Source organism: Triturus cristatus, chromosome 6, assembly GCF_964204655.1.
Source record: "Triturus cristatus chromosome 6, aTriCri1.1, whole genome shotgun sequence".
NCBI lineage: Eukaryota > Metazoa > Chordata > Amphibia > Caudata > Salamandridae > Triturus > Triturus cristatus.
The window spans coordinates 32660094-32676197 of NC_140589.1; the positions used below are offsets into that span (position 1 = coordinate 32660094).

Sequence of the window (16104 nt, forward strand, 5' to 3'; positions counted from 1 at the left end):
TAGCTGTTTGCCCTAACCCAGCTTTAGTAGAAGCCAGGCGGAGGTATCTAAGGCCTATTAGAATCAGATACAATGTTTCTTCTGTACAAAGCCTAATTAACCTCTGTAAATGAATGATGAATTTGTTTTTTACCAACTGTATACATTTTTAAAGAGTTTTTTAAAGCTGGTTTAATGTTTATGATTATGGTATCAAATTATAAACATCTAAAGCTGTCTTTGTGGCCTATCTACAACACATACAATTTTATTTTTCCATAAGATTTATCAAAGTTTTGAAAAATAACCACTGGACTAACTTAAATGTTATAAGTGTATTAATTTTTAAACAAGACTTATGTTACAGCCGTCTTAAAAAGCTATGATGAAGTTTTTTCACATTATAAATGATTAAAGTTGACATTATGAGTATTATGTTAAATGTTTTAAAACTATGCTTATATATTTGTTGACCTCAGTTGAGGTCTATGTCAAATTTAAAAATAAACTCAGTTGTACAACTCTGAATTGAGCTTCTTCATAATATTATGTGATTCAGAGAGGCTTGGGATGAGTAAAAGAGAGGTGGAGTAGGAAGAGTCAGAGGGAGTGCTTAGAAAGGCATGTCTTGGGCGATCGGAATAGTAAAAAGAGGTATGAGATGATGCAAGGAGGGGTGGAGTGGGGAAGAGTCTTGAAAGGGTGTTTTGGGGGATCATAGTAGTGGTATGGGATTTGAGATGAATGAGAGAGTGGGGGTAATGGATATATTGGTAAAGGTATAGTGTGAGAAATAGGGTAGTGCATTGGAAAGAGTATAGAAAGAGGTTTGAGATGAGTCAGAGAGTTGAGGTAGAGGATATGTTGAGAGCGGTGTAGGGTGAAAAATAGGGTAGTGCATTGAATATGCTGACTTAGAAAAAAAGTGATAAATAAGTAAAAGTAATAAATATATAGATCCAAAAATAATAAAGATACAGATCCATAAGTAGATGAAGGTATATAGATGCAGAAAGGAAGGTAGTATATGGAGATTAAAGATGCATTAAATACATTCTGGCTTTCAAGTGTCGTTGTGCTTTAAATTAGTTTTGTTTATTTATATATATATATATTTATATATTTGTAAATCAATAGTGAAGCACTTAAGATAAATAGTTATCATAAAAAGATTTACTTATTTATGCAGTCACTTATATACATGTCAAAAACATAGAATAATGTAACTATCAGCAATATGGACATTTGTGAAGCAGAACTAATGAATATCTATATATAATAAAAACAAATTTAAACATAATGATTCCACACATTTATACAAAGCAATACACATATATACGTACATATCTATAGTACATATAAATGGTTATATACAGAGGGATATGCTTATATTTCTGTTTGCGTGTGGCGCTTATGTGGAGAGAGCCAATTCTTGAGTAGTTTTCTGAAGATAAGCTGGATATCCGTGGATCTTATGTTGGGGGTAGAGAATTCCATAGTTTGGCTGCTTGTACAGAGAATAATGTGCCACCCATGGTTTTTTATTGTATGGTGGGATTTTAAGGCGAGGTGCCACTCGAGAGCGGAGGTTCCTTTGTTGAATGTTTTTGGTGATTTGATTCCTGATGCAAAGCGGTCCTGTTACATGTACCGCTTTGTGGGTGATACAAAGCAGCTTGAATGTAGATCTTCTGTCGACCGGTAACCAATGCAGGGCTTTCAAGGCAGGTGAGATGTGGTCTCGCGGTTTGACATGCAAGAGTAGTCTGGCAGTCGGGTTCTGAATCTGTTGTAGTCTTTTCATGAACGTTAAAGGTGATCTGTGGTAGAGGCTATTGGTGCAATCGAGTTTGGACAGAACAAGAGAGATGGTAGCCTGGATCTTGTGTGGATATCCCAGATGGGGGAAGATTTGTCACATAGTTTTTGAAGTAACAGACCTTGATCTTGCTAGTTTGCCCACTTAGGCATTCATCAATAGCTTGGAGTCCATGGTCAGTTCGAGGTTTCTTACTTCATTCGATATTTTGGGCAGTTTTCCCAGATCATCAGGCCACATTGCCAGTGGATCATAATGTTTTCAATCGCCGCACATGAGTATTACCTGAATTAGAATGTCCAGCGGAGGAAACAGGGGAGTGGATCATGCACAGGCAGTATTATAATTGTAATTGTAAGGGTTTTGTAGAGTGCATGGCTGCCCAAGGGCTTCCCAGCGCTGAAGGGGAAGGAGGTATGACTCTGAAAATCCATTGAGCAGAGTTTTACAGGCATTTTCTAAAACACACTTGTCATAAACAACGCTTAGCGTCGTGCAAAGACCCCACCGCCCAATACTCCAGCTTTTTTTGCTTGTTGCTTTAATACCCTTTCCTCTGAGTGCTTAGCTTCCACAGTGACCAGCTCCTTCACTGTTATGAACATTGAGGATGATTCCTTTCACTTTCAAAAAAGTTTCCTACCTGATAACTGGTAGAAATCCGTTTTGGCCTGTTGAGACAACCTCTACTATAGATGAACTCGATTCAGCGAGGTGTTTTGCCAGAGTTGCTCATATCGGCCGTCGTGTGTAAGATTTCCGGGTCATATGACCTTATTAGACGTCTCGAGCGTGCAAGCTGATAGGTGCAGAGCTGCTCTGCCAATTTCAAAAGAATTTTGAACACGAAAAGTTAAACTTTATTCAACAACCACGGTAGATGTGAATACTTATTGCGAAAGAGCCAGAATAAATGACAAAAATCTAAAAGTATGTGCACATGCTCTGTGTCATTCCCGCGTTTGGAACTGAAAAAGTAAGCGGCGGCCGCTATGAGCAACTCTGGCAAAACACCTCGCTGAATCGAGTTCGTCTATCTCTTTGGGGCACTTTATGTACATCAGCCGTATATGCTAATTTTCAACACACAGCAGGTAAAACTCATGTTTTAACTATCTATCACGCTGGTATTTGATTAGTTTTCGCATACATTGTAACTTTGGGCTTACTTTGCTTTTGCAGAAATACGCTCTTGAGACCACACAACCGGTAAGCGTTTTAGGACGCTTGTTTAGCGTGCACACCTTTTTAACGCAGGATTTCCAAACTTATACCACTCATGTGTTTCATCTTACATTTTTACATTTCGCTTGACAGATATCATTCAACTCTTTTTCAATCGAGCGTTGTCTCACGCTCCTTTTTACGAAGGTATTCACTTTTGTTTTCAGCAACACACATCAGGGATGTTATTGAATGCACCAAGGCACAATATACTTGTGAATTATTTCAATTAATGCTTCTATCTGGCCTAACTTTACTATTACTAAATGCCTTCAGTGAATACCAAAAGTAGTAAGTTTAGGATTTTGTCTCAAATTAGTTCTGTGAATCGGCCCCTATGTTTTTATATTGGGGTATGAATATAGTGATGAAATCATTGACATATATAGGACCTGAAAGCCCCAAGCTGGGTTACAAAAATAATATTGGCTTCGCAAAGGATATTTTCTTTTCCAAGTCATGAAACATGTCATCAGCAGTCCGAGTTGAGAGGCTGAGTTTTCTTATAAAGCATAAGTGTGAATCAGACAAAACTCCCGGGCTTTACCGCGTTCTGGCTCCAGGCCTTTGCCATCGTGGCTTCCAGCACTTTAAAGACCGCATGAGGTGCACCACTCTCTGAAGTGACATCTCCCTTTTCCCATCTCGGCTGATGCAAGAAGCCACATGTCTCTGACCGGCAAATCCGCAGCCCCCTTTGGAGATGGCCAGCAGTGTTGTTTCAATCACTTGTAATGCAAGCTTTGCAAAGTCTGAGTGTGAGTGGTTGCATTAGTGGGCACAGGGCAAATGGCAATATTTTGAATAATACCCGGCACCTACGATTTTCTCACGTCTTATATCCCGTGAAAATATTTTTTCTATAAAAGAGCGAGCAGAATTGTATATTTCGATGGTGCACCGCTGGTAATATAGTGCCAACCGCATTCAGAGCCAAAAGCTTTCATCATCAGACCTAAGTAGTGTCTTATTATTAAATGCCCCTCCAGACATATCAAGTCTTGGGGGGTGGGCCTTTCAAGGTATTTTGCATTTGCGTAAGATGACTCGGCCAAGTTGGCATCAGAGAATTGACCATTAGGCAATAACCCTGCCAAGAAGCTGGCCAAACAAAAATGTCCAGCAAAGTTGTCTCAACCCTTTACTTTTCTCTTCAATGGTCTTGGTGAACACTGCTGCATGTATCTGGCGGCAGGGACCACCACAGCCTCTTTATATCACAATCACAACCAATTTTCAAAGTTTACAAACACAAAATCTATGCATTGCTATTCGTCATGTCAACAACTTTGTTTAAGAAGTCGGAGGCATTTTGGCACCATTGGGTTGCTGATGTGTGGAGAAAGGGTTCGTTTTCCCCCCAACGCACAGGCAAATGTGTACAGAATCATGTGGGCCTCCGTTAAGGGCCACAGAATCATGTGGGCCTCCGTCAGCGGCCACAGAATCATGTGGGCCACCGTTAGGGGCCACAGAATCATGTGGGCCTCCGTCAGGGGCCACAGAATTATGTGGACCTCCGTCAGGGGTCACAGAATCATGTGGGCCTCTGTTAGGGGCCACAGAATTATGTGGCCCTCCGTCAGGGGCCACAGAATCATGTGGGCCTCCATCAGGGGCCACAGAATCTTTTGGGCCTCCATCAGGGGTCACAGAATCATGTGGCCCTCCGTCAGGGGCCACAGAATCATGTGGGCCTCCATCAGGGGCCACAGAATCATGTGAGCCTCCGTCAGGGGCCACAGAATCATGTGGGCCTCCGTCAGGGGCCATTCAGTGCAGCAGTTATTGATTAAAGACAAGGGTTTCTTTTTAATATAAACTAGGAGGTGCAAATTTACAAACTGAAATTCTTCATGAAATTCTTTGTCTCTGAATGTTTTGACAGCTCTTTGGTTTTGGTGCATGTTTTCTAAAACACCATGTGAGGGTTTCCACTGACATGGGAATGAGCACGTGTAACTGAGGGTCTGTGGTGCCTGGCTCTAGCTGCATGGCGCTCAGTAGCTACATTTTCGGCCACATATTTCTTAACTTTTTGTGAGCTCCTTTTAGGTTTTTGGATAGACAATTTCTATTGCATGTTTGAGAAACTGACGCATTTTCTTTACTCTTAGCACTTGTGGTTTTGTGCCTTCTGAGGGGTTTTGCTCTTTGGGTGACGGTCAGTTTCCCTGGAATGTGCAATTGCGCTGAATTTGCGCGTCTTCTGTAGTCGCTGCGATGAAAGGGCCTGAGTATGAGTGCGGCGGCCTCCCGACCGTCGCGCTCGTGGTGGTCCAGCAGTTGCGGTCCAGCGTCTGCCGGATTACGACTCTCACTGTCATACAGGTGGTGGACCACCGGCTGCGCCAGGGAACTGTTGCCCCCTGGCGGTGGTGGAGCAGCGCCAGATGTTACATGTGCAGCGGGACTGCCCCAGTCTTGTTGAGCGTATTGTAAATTCCTGCACCGCCGGCCATTTCAGGGCAAGAGCCCCGCCGTGGAAAACTGGCTTTGCAGGAACAAAGGGAGCGCTATATAGCCCCCCAGCCATGGGGATACATTCAGAGGGGCCCAACATGGGCCCCCCTCTCTGTTCTCCCCCAAAATCCAAGTATGGCAGGGATGTCACCGTCCATGCCGTGCTGGAACCATTCTTGCCATTCCTATCGCCGTTCCATGGACGCGGTCGGTGGTACCACAGTCCCAAGGGAGGGACGGACCGGTGCTGGGTGCACACCGCGTCCCACGAGGGATTTTGTCAAAATAGCCCGGATTGCTGAGACAAGAGCGGAGTTGCCGGGCAGTGAAGCTTTCCAGCTTCAGCAGCGCTGCCGCAGATTCAGGTGAAGACCGTGTCTCAGCGTAAAGTGATATTAGCACATCTGGATCTTGGGGTGTGGTGTGTGCATCTACCTCAGACCCAAGCTGCATCTGAACATCTGTCAAAGGAGCAGCCATTACATCCTCTATATTTAGTAGTAACAGAACCAAGTGGGCACTGGCATCTGTTATGACCTGGACACTTTCAGACGCATCACGATTGCTTATTACATAAATAACTGCTTTACAGAGAGATGAAGTGTTCAGACCCCAGGGCTTGAGGGATGTAATGAGGGGCGTCCGGGTGAAACATGAGAGCTGCTGGGGGATGTGGCCGACCCGCTGAGATGGCCAGGTGTTTGGGGGATTATGAGGCAACACTGGTTCATATAGGCCAAAAGGTCCTCAGAAACAGGAGCTGCTGATGGCAGAAAGTGTCAATCACTTGGCCTATGGCTTGTGGCGTATTATTGAATAAATGCCAGCGGGAGCAACAGTAAGCAATTTATAATTGTACGAAGGGACACAGGTGAATAAGGGTGTGATGTGAGGGGTGAAGATGACATTTAAAAATATGCATCGCATTGACAATGCCATGTATATTTTAAAATTTCACCTTCACTCGGGCCCTCAAAAACCCCCCTTACCCGGCCCCAACACCCCAGCGCTGTTACCTGCACGGACCACAGCTGTTTTTGAAATCTGCGACCCTCCACAACCAGCCTTGCCCCTGATAGGCAACAGGACGCCAGCTACAGTTTCGAATTTGGGGTGCGTTAGCGCCTTATTGTGTGTTACGGTGTTAAGGAATCTGTGGCTTTAAATGGTTTCCAGCATTAAGTCCCACTCCGTGGAGAGAGGTATTTCCCGAAGGATGGGAGAGTAAATGGGAATCTGAGAGGAGGGGTGAAAGGGTGGATGGTTAAGCAGATCGGTGGGTAATGGCATGGCACAAGGAATGGAAAACGGAGAGGGTGGATAATGGATGGATGGATGGATGGATAGATGGATAGAAGGAACTATGGCAGAGTAAATGAAAATCTGAGGATAGATGTATAGGTGAAAGGATGGCAGAGAAAATGAAAAGATGGATGGATGGATAGATGGATGGATGGATAGATGGATGGATGGATGGATGGATGGATGGATGGATGGATGGATGGATGGATGGACGGACGGACGGAAAGATGGGTAGATGGATGGATGGATAGAAGGAACTATGGCAGAGTAAATGAACATGTGAGGATGGATGTGTTGGTAAAAGGATGGCAGAAAAAAATGAAAGATGGATGGTAGGGTATAGAGATGGATGGATGGAAGGATGGATGGATAGATGGAGGGGGGACGGATGGATGGAGAGACGGACGGATGGGTAGATGGATGAATGGATGGATGGATGGATGATGTATGTATGATGTATGTATGATGGATGAATGGATGGATGGATGGATGATGTATGTATGATGGATGGATGGAGGGATGGAAGATGGATGATGAATGTATGATGGTTGGATGGATGGATGGATGGATGGATGGGTGGATGGATGGATGGAAGGAGGGACGGATGGATGGAGAGACGGACGGATGGGTAGATGGATGAATGGATGGATGGATAATGTATGTATGATGGATGGATGGAGGGATGGAAGATGGATAATGTATGTATGATGGATGGATGGAGGGATGGAAGATGGATGATGTATGTATGATGGATGGATGGATGGATGGATGGATGGGTGGATGGCTGGATGGATGGAAGGAGGGACGGATGGATGGAGAGACGGACGGATGGGTAGATGGATGAATGGATGGATGGATAATGTATGTATGATGGATGGATGGAGAAATGGAAGATGGATGATGTATGTATGATGGATGGATGGATGGATGGATGGATGGGTGGATGGATGGAAGGATGGATGTATGATGGATGGATGGATGGATGGATGGATGGATGGATGGATGGGTGGGTGGATGGATGGGTGGATGGATGGAAGGATGGATGTATGATGGATGGATGGATGGATGGATGGATGGATGGATGGATGGATGGGTGGATGGGTGGATGGATGGGTGGACAGCCGTTGCAATATCTGCGACGGAGCGGCATGAGACCTGCTGAGCAGGATAGGGAGACAGTGACGAACGAGGCCAGAACCAAACACAGATTCAGCCATTAAAGCGTCAGTGAGGGAGCGGCATGAGACACTCTGAGACAGACATAGAGACAGAGGCAGACTGAGCTGACTGCTGTCACAGCATCCGCTGAGACAGACAGACAGACAGACAGAAAGACCGACAGAGGAGGCCAGACTCAAAGGCAGGCACACTAGCAAATATTTGTATCTGCAAACTTTGAACGTTTGTCACAGTGCTCACAGCTCAGAAGATCTCAAGTTAGACAAAGCAACATTTCTGTAAATTAACAAAAATTCTCTTCGGACACAAAAAAACATCAGAAAAAACATGTGGCTGCTGTAGCGAGGCGTTATGAAAACAGAACATCAAAATATCCCAAATTCAGCACACCCCGAGGATGCCCCTCACTCTGGGGCAAAGGCCTCTTTTAAGACTCTTTCAGACCCACTGTTGTTAATGAATAAAACTGCAGAATTATATGTCCTTCTGTGAGCCCTCGCCCACAAACAACACTCCTTTGTTTGCCGAAACATTTAAATCTGATAAGAAATCTTATGTTTTGAAAATAAAAATAGCGTCCATGCAAAGTAAACCACAAGCCCCTTTCAAGCTACGGTTGCATTCAATGTATTCTAAAAAAAACTAAAACCTCGAGTTATTGTAAGTTTACGACGGCAGAGATCCCACTGTCGAGGATGACAACTCCGTAGATAAAAAGACAGGGCAGCCTCTACCTTTGTGTATAGAGTTCTCCCCCCTTGTAGACTTACTATTAAACCGGAGTTTGGAAATAGCAAATCAAACAGTAAACGCACACAATAGAGTATGTTTGTTTGCCTGTGTGAGTCAGGCCCTTCGAGTCAAAAGGAAAAGCAGCAGAACGGTATAAAAACAGTTTAAAATCATGTCTTAACTCACCAAGCCTGATTAGTTCCCGCCAATTCCCGACGCCTCTCAAGTGCAGTGGTTGTGCGGGGTGTCCGAGTCTCGAGCGCCCACCACGCCCTCCCGACAAGTATCCAGTAAACAGCTGGAATTCTAGAAGAGTGTGTACCCTCAAAAACAGGACATATACCAATTACAATATTTTTTTAATTCGTTGGTAGTGCCCACAGTCGCATGTGACTGCAGCTGGCTACGCAGACAAAAATACAAAGCTTCGCTTAAATCACCCATGTAGAATTGCATTTGAATCAACGTTAGACAGTGAACATTGATAGCAATGTGAAATCATAAATGCATTTATTTGCTTCAGGGTTCTTTTTAACTCCTCAGATGCATGCGTGCTCTTTGTACCGGCAGCAGCATGTCTAAAATAACACTGTACATCTGAACGTGCACACGAGGTGCTCGGCAGAGCCGGCCTGGAGATATTGTGATAGAACAAGATGCAATTTTGGAATATTCTGTTGAAAGTTACATGGCCATCCCTGAGTCTGCGCAGCTGACACTTCACAAACTCTTTTTACAAGCGCATCATTTTCAGGTAAATGTTTTGAATGCCTGTTTAAAATGCATTTTAAATCTTCCTTTCTACATCAATGATGCAAATAAAATAAAACGCGCCCCTCAAGTAAGTGATGCAAAGTTTTGGATCCGAATGTTGTGAAATATTATTCTAGGGGACTTGTTTCCTTAGCTCCAGAGCTTCAAGTACAGAAAAACACATACCCGGTGTAGCTAAGGGTTGGGAACAGCCCAAAACATCTTCATATGAGGTAAAGTGCACGAGTAGAAGGGTGGGGCCTAGAAACGGAACTCGTGGCGAGCGATCCGCTTGTTTTGCTCATATGTAATGACAATGGGGTGTCGCGGTCTTTGATGTTTACAGAGAGTTGAGCCACGTTGTCTGCCATAAATGCCCACATGAAAGAATATTAAACAATCTTGGGGCAGATTTATGTTGCACTTGCGGCACTTTTGCGCCGCCGTTGCGTCACTTTTGTGACGCAGCAGCGGCGCAAATCCTGCGCCATGGTGCGGGGCATTTACAAACGTGACGCATCTCCCAGATGCGTCACGTTGTAAAGCCCTGCGCCACATGTAGGTGTTCCAGGGCAGGTGGGGGCATTCCGGCGCAGGAACGCCTCCTAAAAGTGGCTGAGTGAAATCTACAAGATTTCACTCAGTCATTTTTAGGCCCATGCTGCGTCAAAACCCTGCGCCTGCTTGAAGCAGGCGTAAGGATTGACGCAGCATTGTACAGATAGGGCCCCCCAGATCATTGCTGGAGCTGCGTCGCGCTTGCGACGCAACTCCAGCAATGCGCCACTTTTCGGCACAGATGCGTCACGCATCTGTGCCGTTTTTGCCCCATGGTGCGCCGCATTATAAATGCGGCGCATCCATGGTGGCGCAGCTGTGGCGCATAATAACTGGCGCATCCCTGCTGATATGCAGGGAAGCGCCAGTCGTCATAAATCTGCCCCCTTGTCTTTTGAGACAAAGGGGCAGATTTACAAGCCCCTTGCGCCACTTTTGCGTCATTTTTGCCATGTTAAAAGTGTCGCAAAAGTGGCGCAAGGGGCTTGTAAATCTGCCCCGAAGTGTTCAAGTTACAACGCATTCATTCTGCTTGATCACAAATAGAAATTCCCACATGACCTAGGACTCTTGGTAGCCCGATCACCCACATACCGACCGGCTGCTACCATCTCCATCTATAACAACGGGATTATCCTCATACAAGCCGTAACCTGGGTTTTTCAATGACATTTTCTCCATCATCAAGAATTCCTTTACCAACAATGACCCCGACAAATCGAATGGGTGTTTTGTCTCTTCATCAATTCCAAGGATCCCCGAGCAGTCTCCTTACATAGCCCCACCCACTTAAGCATTACACTCCCGTCACTCCTCCACTATGACTAGCACATATATTCCCAACTCGCCACCATTTCTGGGGGTGGGGGTGAGTCTCCCACCGTGACCTGACAATCCAGACCGCACCATTACCACTCCTCGAAAGCATGGGTCACTGACATACTTAGCAATGGAACCTTCTCAGCCACGCCGATCCTACCCATATCCTTCGAAAGCATCCGCTTACACAAAACTAAGTTACCTATGACACTTCCCTTGGATCACACATTGACTACCTTGAAGTCTGAACCCCCACTCTCGAATAGCATCAGTCCTCTTCTGTCCCCAGTGCCTCTACCGATTCAGTTCTTGACTTCCCAGACACGCAAGCTTAACCACCTGTCCAACCCAAACTCCCCTCTCTGGTCCTTTCAGGCCAGCAGTACCCGAACACCACTATCATGACCGGCCCGTCGCCTCCTTATCCCCAGATCGATTCCACGACTACTTATTGCCACCCCTTGCCTGCATCCAGACTTGGGAAGATCCCTCTGGACCTTCAACAACTTAAGGCTGACTTACAAAAGCTCGTAAACTTCACCTCAGACTGGTCGTCTAACAAGCCGTCCGGGATTAACAGACTTAATCAAGCACTAGCTACTAACTACCACCCTAAGCTGCCATCTCCCCCTTTAGCTAAGAGGATCTATCATAACTGGGTGTCTTACTTCTGGAGTTGGAGAACCACACCCTGCCCGACACCACCTCTAGACGCCTTAGATTGAATAATTCCACGATGGCATTTACTCCCTCCTCCTTGCATACAATTGCACACACATAGGCAAGCCAGACAAGCAGGACCATATGCAACCATTCCTCGGAACCTTCTTAGAGTACCCAGACACAACTCTAATGCTGTAAATACTTCCAACCTTGAGTGAGTTCACACCACACAGACTACTTCCAATGACTCCAATACACACTTGAAATGCATGCTTCTCAAATGTAGATCAGCTGTGAAACATGCAACGCTCATTGCTGACCTTATCCTAGATCAGGAACCTGACCTCCTAATCCTGATTCTTAGGGTCCTGTCCTGGACATCCTAATCCCTCTTAGTCGCAACATTCTTAGACTAGACAAAGCTACGAGAACTGGTGAAGGCATCGCCTGTATATACCGCAATAGTATTATAGCAAAACAGTCACACACGGCAGTTCTCTCCTTCTGTGAGTATCCTTGCATTGACATCATAAGCAACCACAGACCCTTATGCAAACCGCCCGTCTTTTACCATCCGCTAGGAGACAGCCTCTTTTTTCTTGAACAAATCATGGAAACCATCTCCTCCAACTTGGGGCAACATTGTCCGTAGATCTTCCTCGGAGACTTCAAGCTACACTGGAATGACCTGAACAGTCTGGCTGCGAATAGCCTCAAAACCTTCCTAGCTGACCTCAACCTGATTCAAATCTGTGACATCCCCGCACAATTTTTGGGTCGAACCTGGACCTTATCATCTCTTAGCCCAATTCCACTCATCTGGAATCGATTGCCCCTTGTGACTGGACTGATCATCCTTACATCACAATTCACATCAGAGAATCGTGGACCAAAAAAAAGATCTCAACCAAAGAAACCCAGACATTGGAAAAGATGCTTGCAAAATGGAAACCCGAATGAAATGATATCCCATAGCAATAGTCAGGCATCCATGAACTCACCGAGCACTATAACAATACCATGTTGAACATTCTGAAAGCAATTGCCCCCTTACAACTAGAAAGAATGTCCAATGAAGAGTCCACCCCATGGTTCACTGGTAGTTTAAATACATACAGATGCAATCTGAGATTAGCTGAACGATCTCGGAGATGCTCTCCATCCCTTGAACACCTCAAGCTTTTGAGATAGAAAAAGAGCAAGTACAATAAACGCATCAGAAATGCGAAAGCGATCTTCCTCAGAAACCAGCTTGATAAAGCCAGAAACCTCCAAAAAATAGTTTGATTTAATTAAACTCGAATCCAATAATCTTCCTGCTCTATCGCCAATGGTTTCTGCAGTCAAATTGTGAGGACTTTGCCTCCTTCTTCCCTGAAAAGATGAACAAGATCGAATCTGATCTTGGACAGCAATGGACCAACCAACAGTCACCCTATTTCAAATCCTCCTCCCTCCTTTCCCCTCAGCCTCCTCTTATAATAGGTCACACCGCTAAAAACAATGTTTACTGGAACCAGTACACAACCTTCGATGAAATCTCCATGCTCAACATTTTTTCAACACTGAAACCATCAAATTACTTTAGTGATCCTCTTCCCTAAAGTTTTCTTAACGAGATGAAGAGGTCCTTATTCCCAATCTGGACCAAGATAGTAAATGCCTCCCTACTACAACGTGAGATTCCGGATTGCCTAAAGTCGGGCCAGGTTAAACCCATTCTTAACAAACCCACTACAGATCCTGACGACCGTAATAATCCAGCCAATCACTAACATTCCAACCCTGTCGAAGCTCCTTTAGAAATCTGTACATGTCCAAATATGTAACCAGATGAATTCCAGCTGCCAGATCAATTCCAATCTGGCTTCCATCAGGGTTAACATACTGAATTGGCCCTCAATCACGTCTAGTAACGACTAGTGGAACTGCAGCTTGATGGAATAATTTCAATGCTTTTGCATTTGACTCATGAGGGACACCTAGTAACGACTAGTGGAACTGCAGCTTCATGAAAGGGTTTCAATGCTTTTGCATTTGACTCTTGAGGGACACCTAGTAACGACTAGTGGAACTGCAGCTTGATGTAATAATTTCAATGCTTTTGCATTTGACTCGTGAGGGACACCTAGTAACGACTAGTTGAACTGCAGCACTTTGTAGAATTATTTTGATATTGAATACTATAATATTCACTGCCCACTGCTAATCTCGTCCCATAATGCTTTGCAGGGCCTTTGGTTGGGATTGTATTTTTGCCCATAACTGTGCTTGGGGTGGTCCTAAGAGGATGGGAACACCACCGAATCGTGCAAGATGTGCTCTTTGTTTTCAAGGCATCTGCTTGGTTCTCCCCCTAGGTTAGGGAGGATCCCAAAATCATCACCTCTCTCACTTCTTACTAACTTTAAATTTTCTCTTTTGTGAAATGACTATATGCATTTAAGCATGTAAAGACAGAGATACTTGTTATTTTACCAAAAGTATATGAGGTTTCTTCTTTTATTAATTGGGAGTCTGACGGAAAATTTTCCACTTTTGTTGAGATACGCCGGTCCTTTATAGTCACAGTTTCCTCAAAAGCGTGATAATACCTTCATAAAGGGAGTTGCCGTCGTAGAGCCTGCTATTGGCGATGGCTTCCGTGACAGTTTTCTTGCTGCTGGGCGGGAGCCATCTCTGAGGAAAACTCCTGAAATCTGCAGCTGCAGTTTGCCTTTAAAACTGTAAAAAACAAACTTGCAGGCGGCTCCACTGGGCACCTATTAAAGGTTATAGCACCAAAATTCCTGCCTTCCATCTCATATGGCACAGAAATCTTGAATGGTAAGGCTGCTATAGGCCTGAATTTGGAACAGTCAATCCTTTTTAAGAAACTGTTTGAAATCCCCCGCCACATTCCACAAGCAAAAATTCGACTCGAGTACGGTTTAAAAAATCAGATCCCTGACAAACAAGGCATACTAGCCAAGTACTATTGGAGGATGCGGGATGCAGAGGAAAACACACTCACGCATTATTGTTGGGCGGAAATTGAAAAGAAAGCTAGCTTAAAAAATAATTCAATTTTCGAAGCTCTGAGGGCCTCACTCTCAGCATTGAAGTTAGAGGAGGCATGGCTTACAGCACCCACCTACTCTTGTTTTAAACCATTGGTCAACAAAGCCATAAAACGGCATTCCATATTACTAGACAAAATAGCCTTAGCAAAAAACAAACACGCCTGTGCCGTGATCCAGTCATATCAGAGGCTGCAACCCCAACCCTACCTGCTGGATCACTTTTCGGACCAGAAAAAACACTTTTTTACTTTACTAAGGCTAGGGTCATACCCATCAAAGGACCTGACCCCAAAATGGAAACACGTATAGCAATCAAAGGAATGTCGCCTGTGTGGAGCTTGGGATGAGTCCTTACTGCATCTACTATGCATCTGCCCCGCCTTGCCAGAAATGCATGAAAAGGACCTTCGGGAGATCTTTAGGAAGGAACAAATAAGAACCTGTAGAGCAGCAGTGATTTACTGTCTCACGGGCTCATCCATCCCATTGTCCTGCAGAGCCATAAACTTTTTTAAAAATGCAGCAAGAGATTTAGCCAACACAGAACCCGTTAACCAACTTGCGCAGCATTAGAATACCTGGTTTTGTAACCATTGAAAGTTCTGCTTACATGTCAAATTTTTAAACTTTTTATAATAATAATCACAATGTATATCCTTGAAAGTTTTATTTAAGGTGGTTTTTCCACCCTTTTATGGTTTTTTATGAAATCAAATGAAAGTATATTCTCTCTCTCCTGAAATCTGCAGACAGCCACAAATTTTCTACCACCCAGCATTCCCCAAAATCTCCCGAGATAAACGGGGCCTCACCTTTGTGGGTAAGCCAAGTACCCGCAATACGAGAGAGTGGTGAACGCAACTTAGACACCACATTTTTCCACTAAAAAACAATGTTTTTTGCAGTCTGGGTAGCTGTGGATTTTGGGCTCTAGCTCAGCTGGCACATAGAAAACCTACCAAACCAGCATATTTTTGAAAAATGTACACCCGGAAGAGTCCAGGGTAGGGTGACTTGCATGGCTCTCACCATGTTTTTTAACACAGAATCCTGTGCAAAGCTCAAACTTTGCCTACAAAACACATTTTCCTTGCATTTCTGTGAAGAAAAGTCCTGCAATCTGCATGCAGCCACACATTTCCTACCACCCAGCGTTCCCCCAAGTCTCCTGAGAAAAGCAGGGCCACACTTGTGTTGTAGGTCAAGTGCCAATGACATGAAAAGGCGCCAAACTCAACGTAAACACATCACCTTTTTCTGCTGAAAAACAATGTGCTTTTTGCCATGTGGGTGGCTGTGGATTTTGGGTCCCTGCTCAGCAAGTACCTAGGGAAATCTACCAAACCAGCACATTTATGAAAACAAGACGCCTGAAGGGGTCTGGGTGGGGTGAATTGCATGGCTCTCATTTGGATTTTTTACCCAGAATTCTGTGCAAAACACATTTTCCTTGCAATGCTGTGAGGAAAAGTCATGGAATCAGTAGGCAGCAACAAATGTCCTTCCACACAGCATTCCCTCAAGTCTCCTGAGAAAAACAGTGCCTCACTT

The 16104-nt window shown here is 44.5% G+C and overlaps 1 protein-coding gene across 1 annotated transcript in view; it reads right to left on the reverse strand.

Annotated features, from left to right (window-relative positions):
• Positions 1 to 9007, reverse strand: part of LOC146813695 (solute carrier family 22 member 7-like) — a 406693-nt gene extending 397686 nt beyond the window's left edge. Inside the window, exon 1 of the mRNA XM_085609108.1 lies at positions 8885 to 9007. The gene's annotated coding sequence lies outside the window, so the exon portion shown is untranslated. The remainder of the gene's footprint in view (positions 1 to 8884) is intronic.
• Positions 9008 to 16104: the final 7097 nt, after the last annotated feature.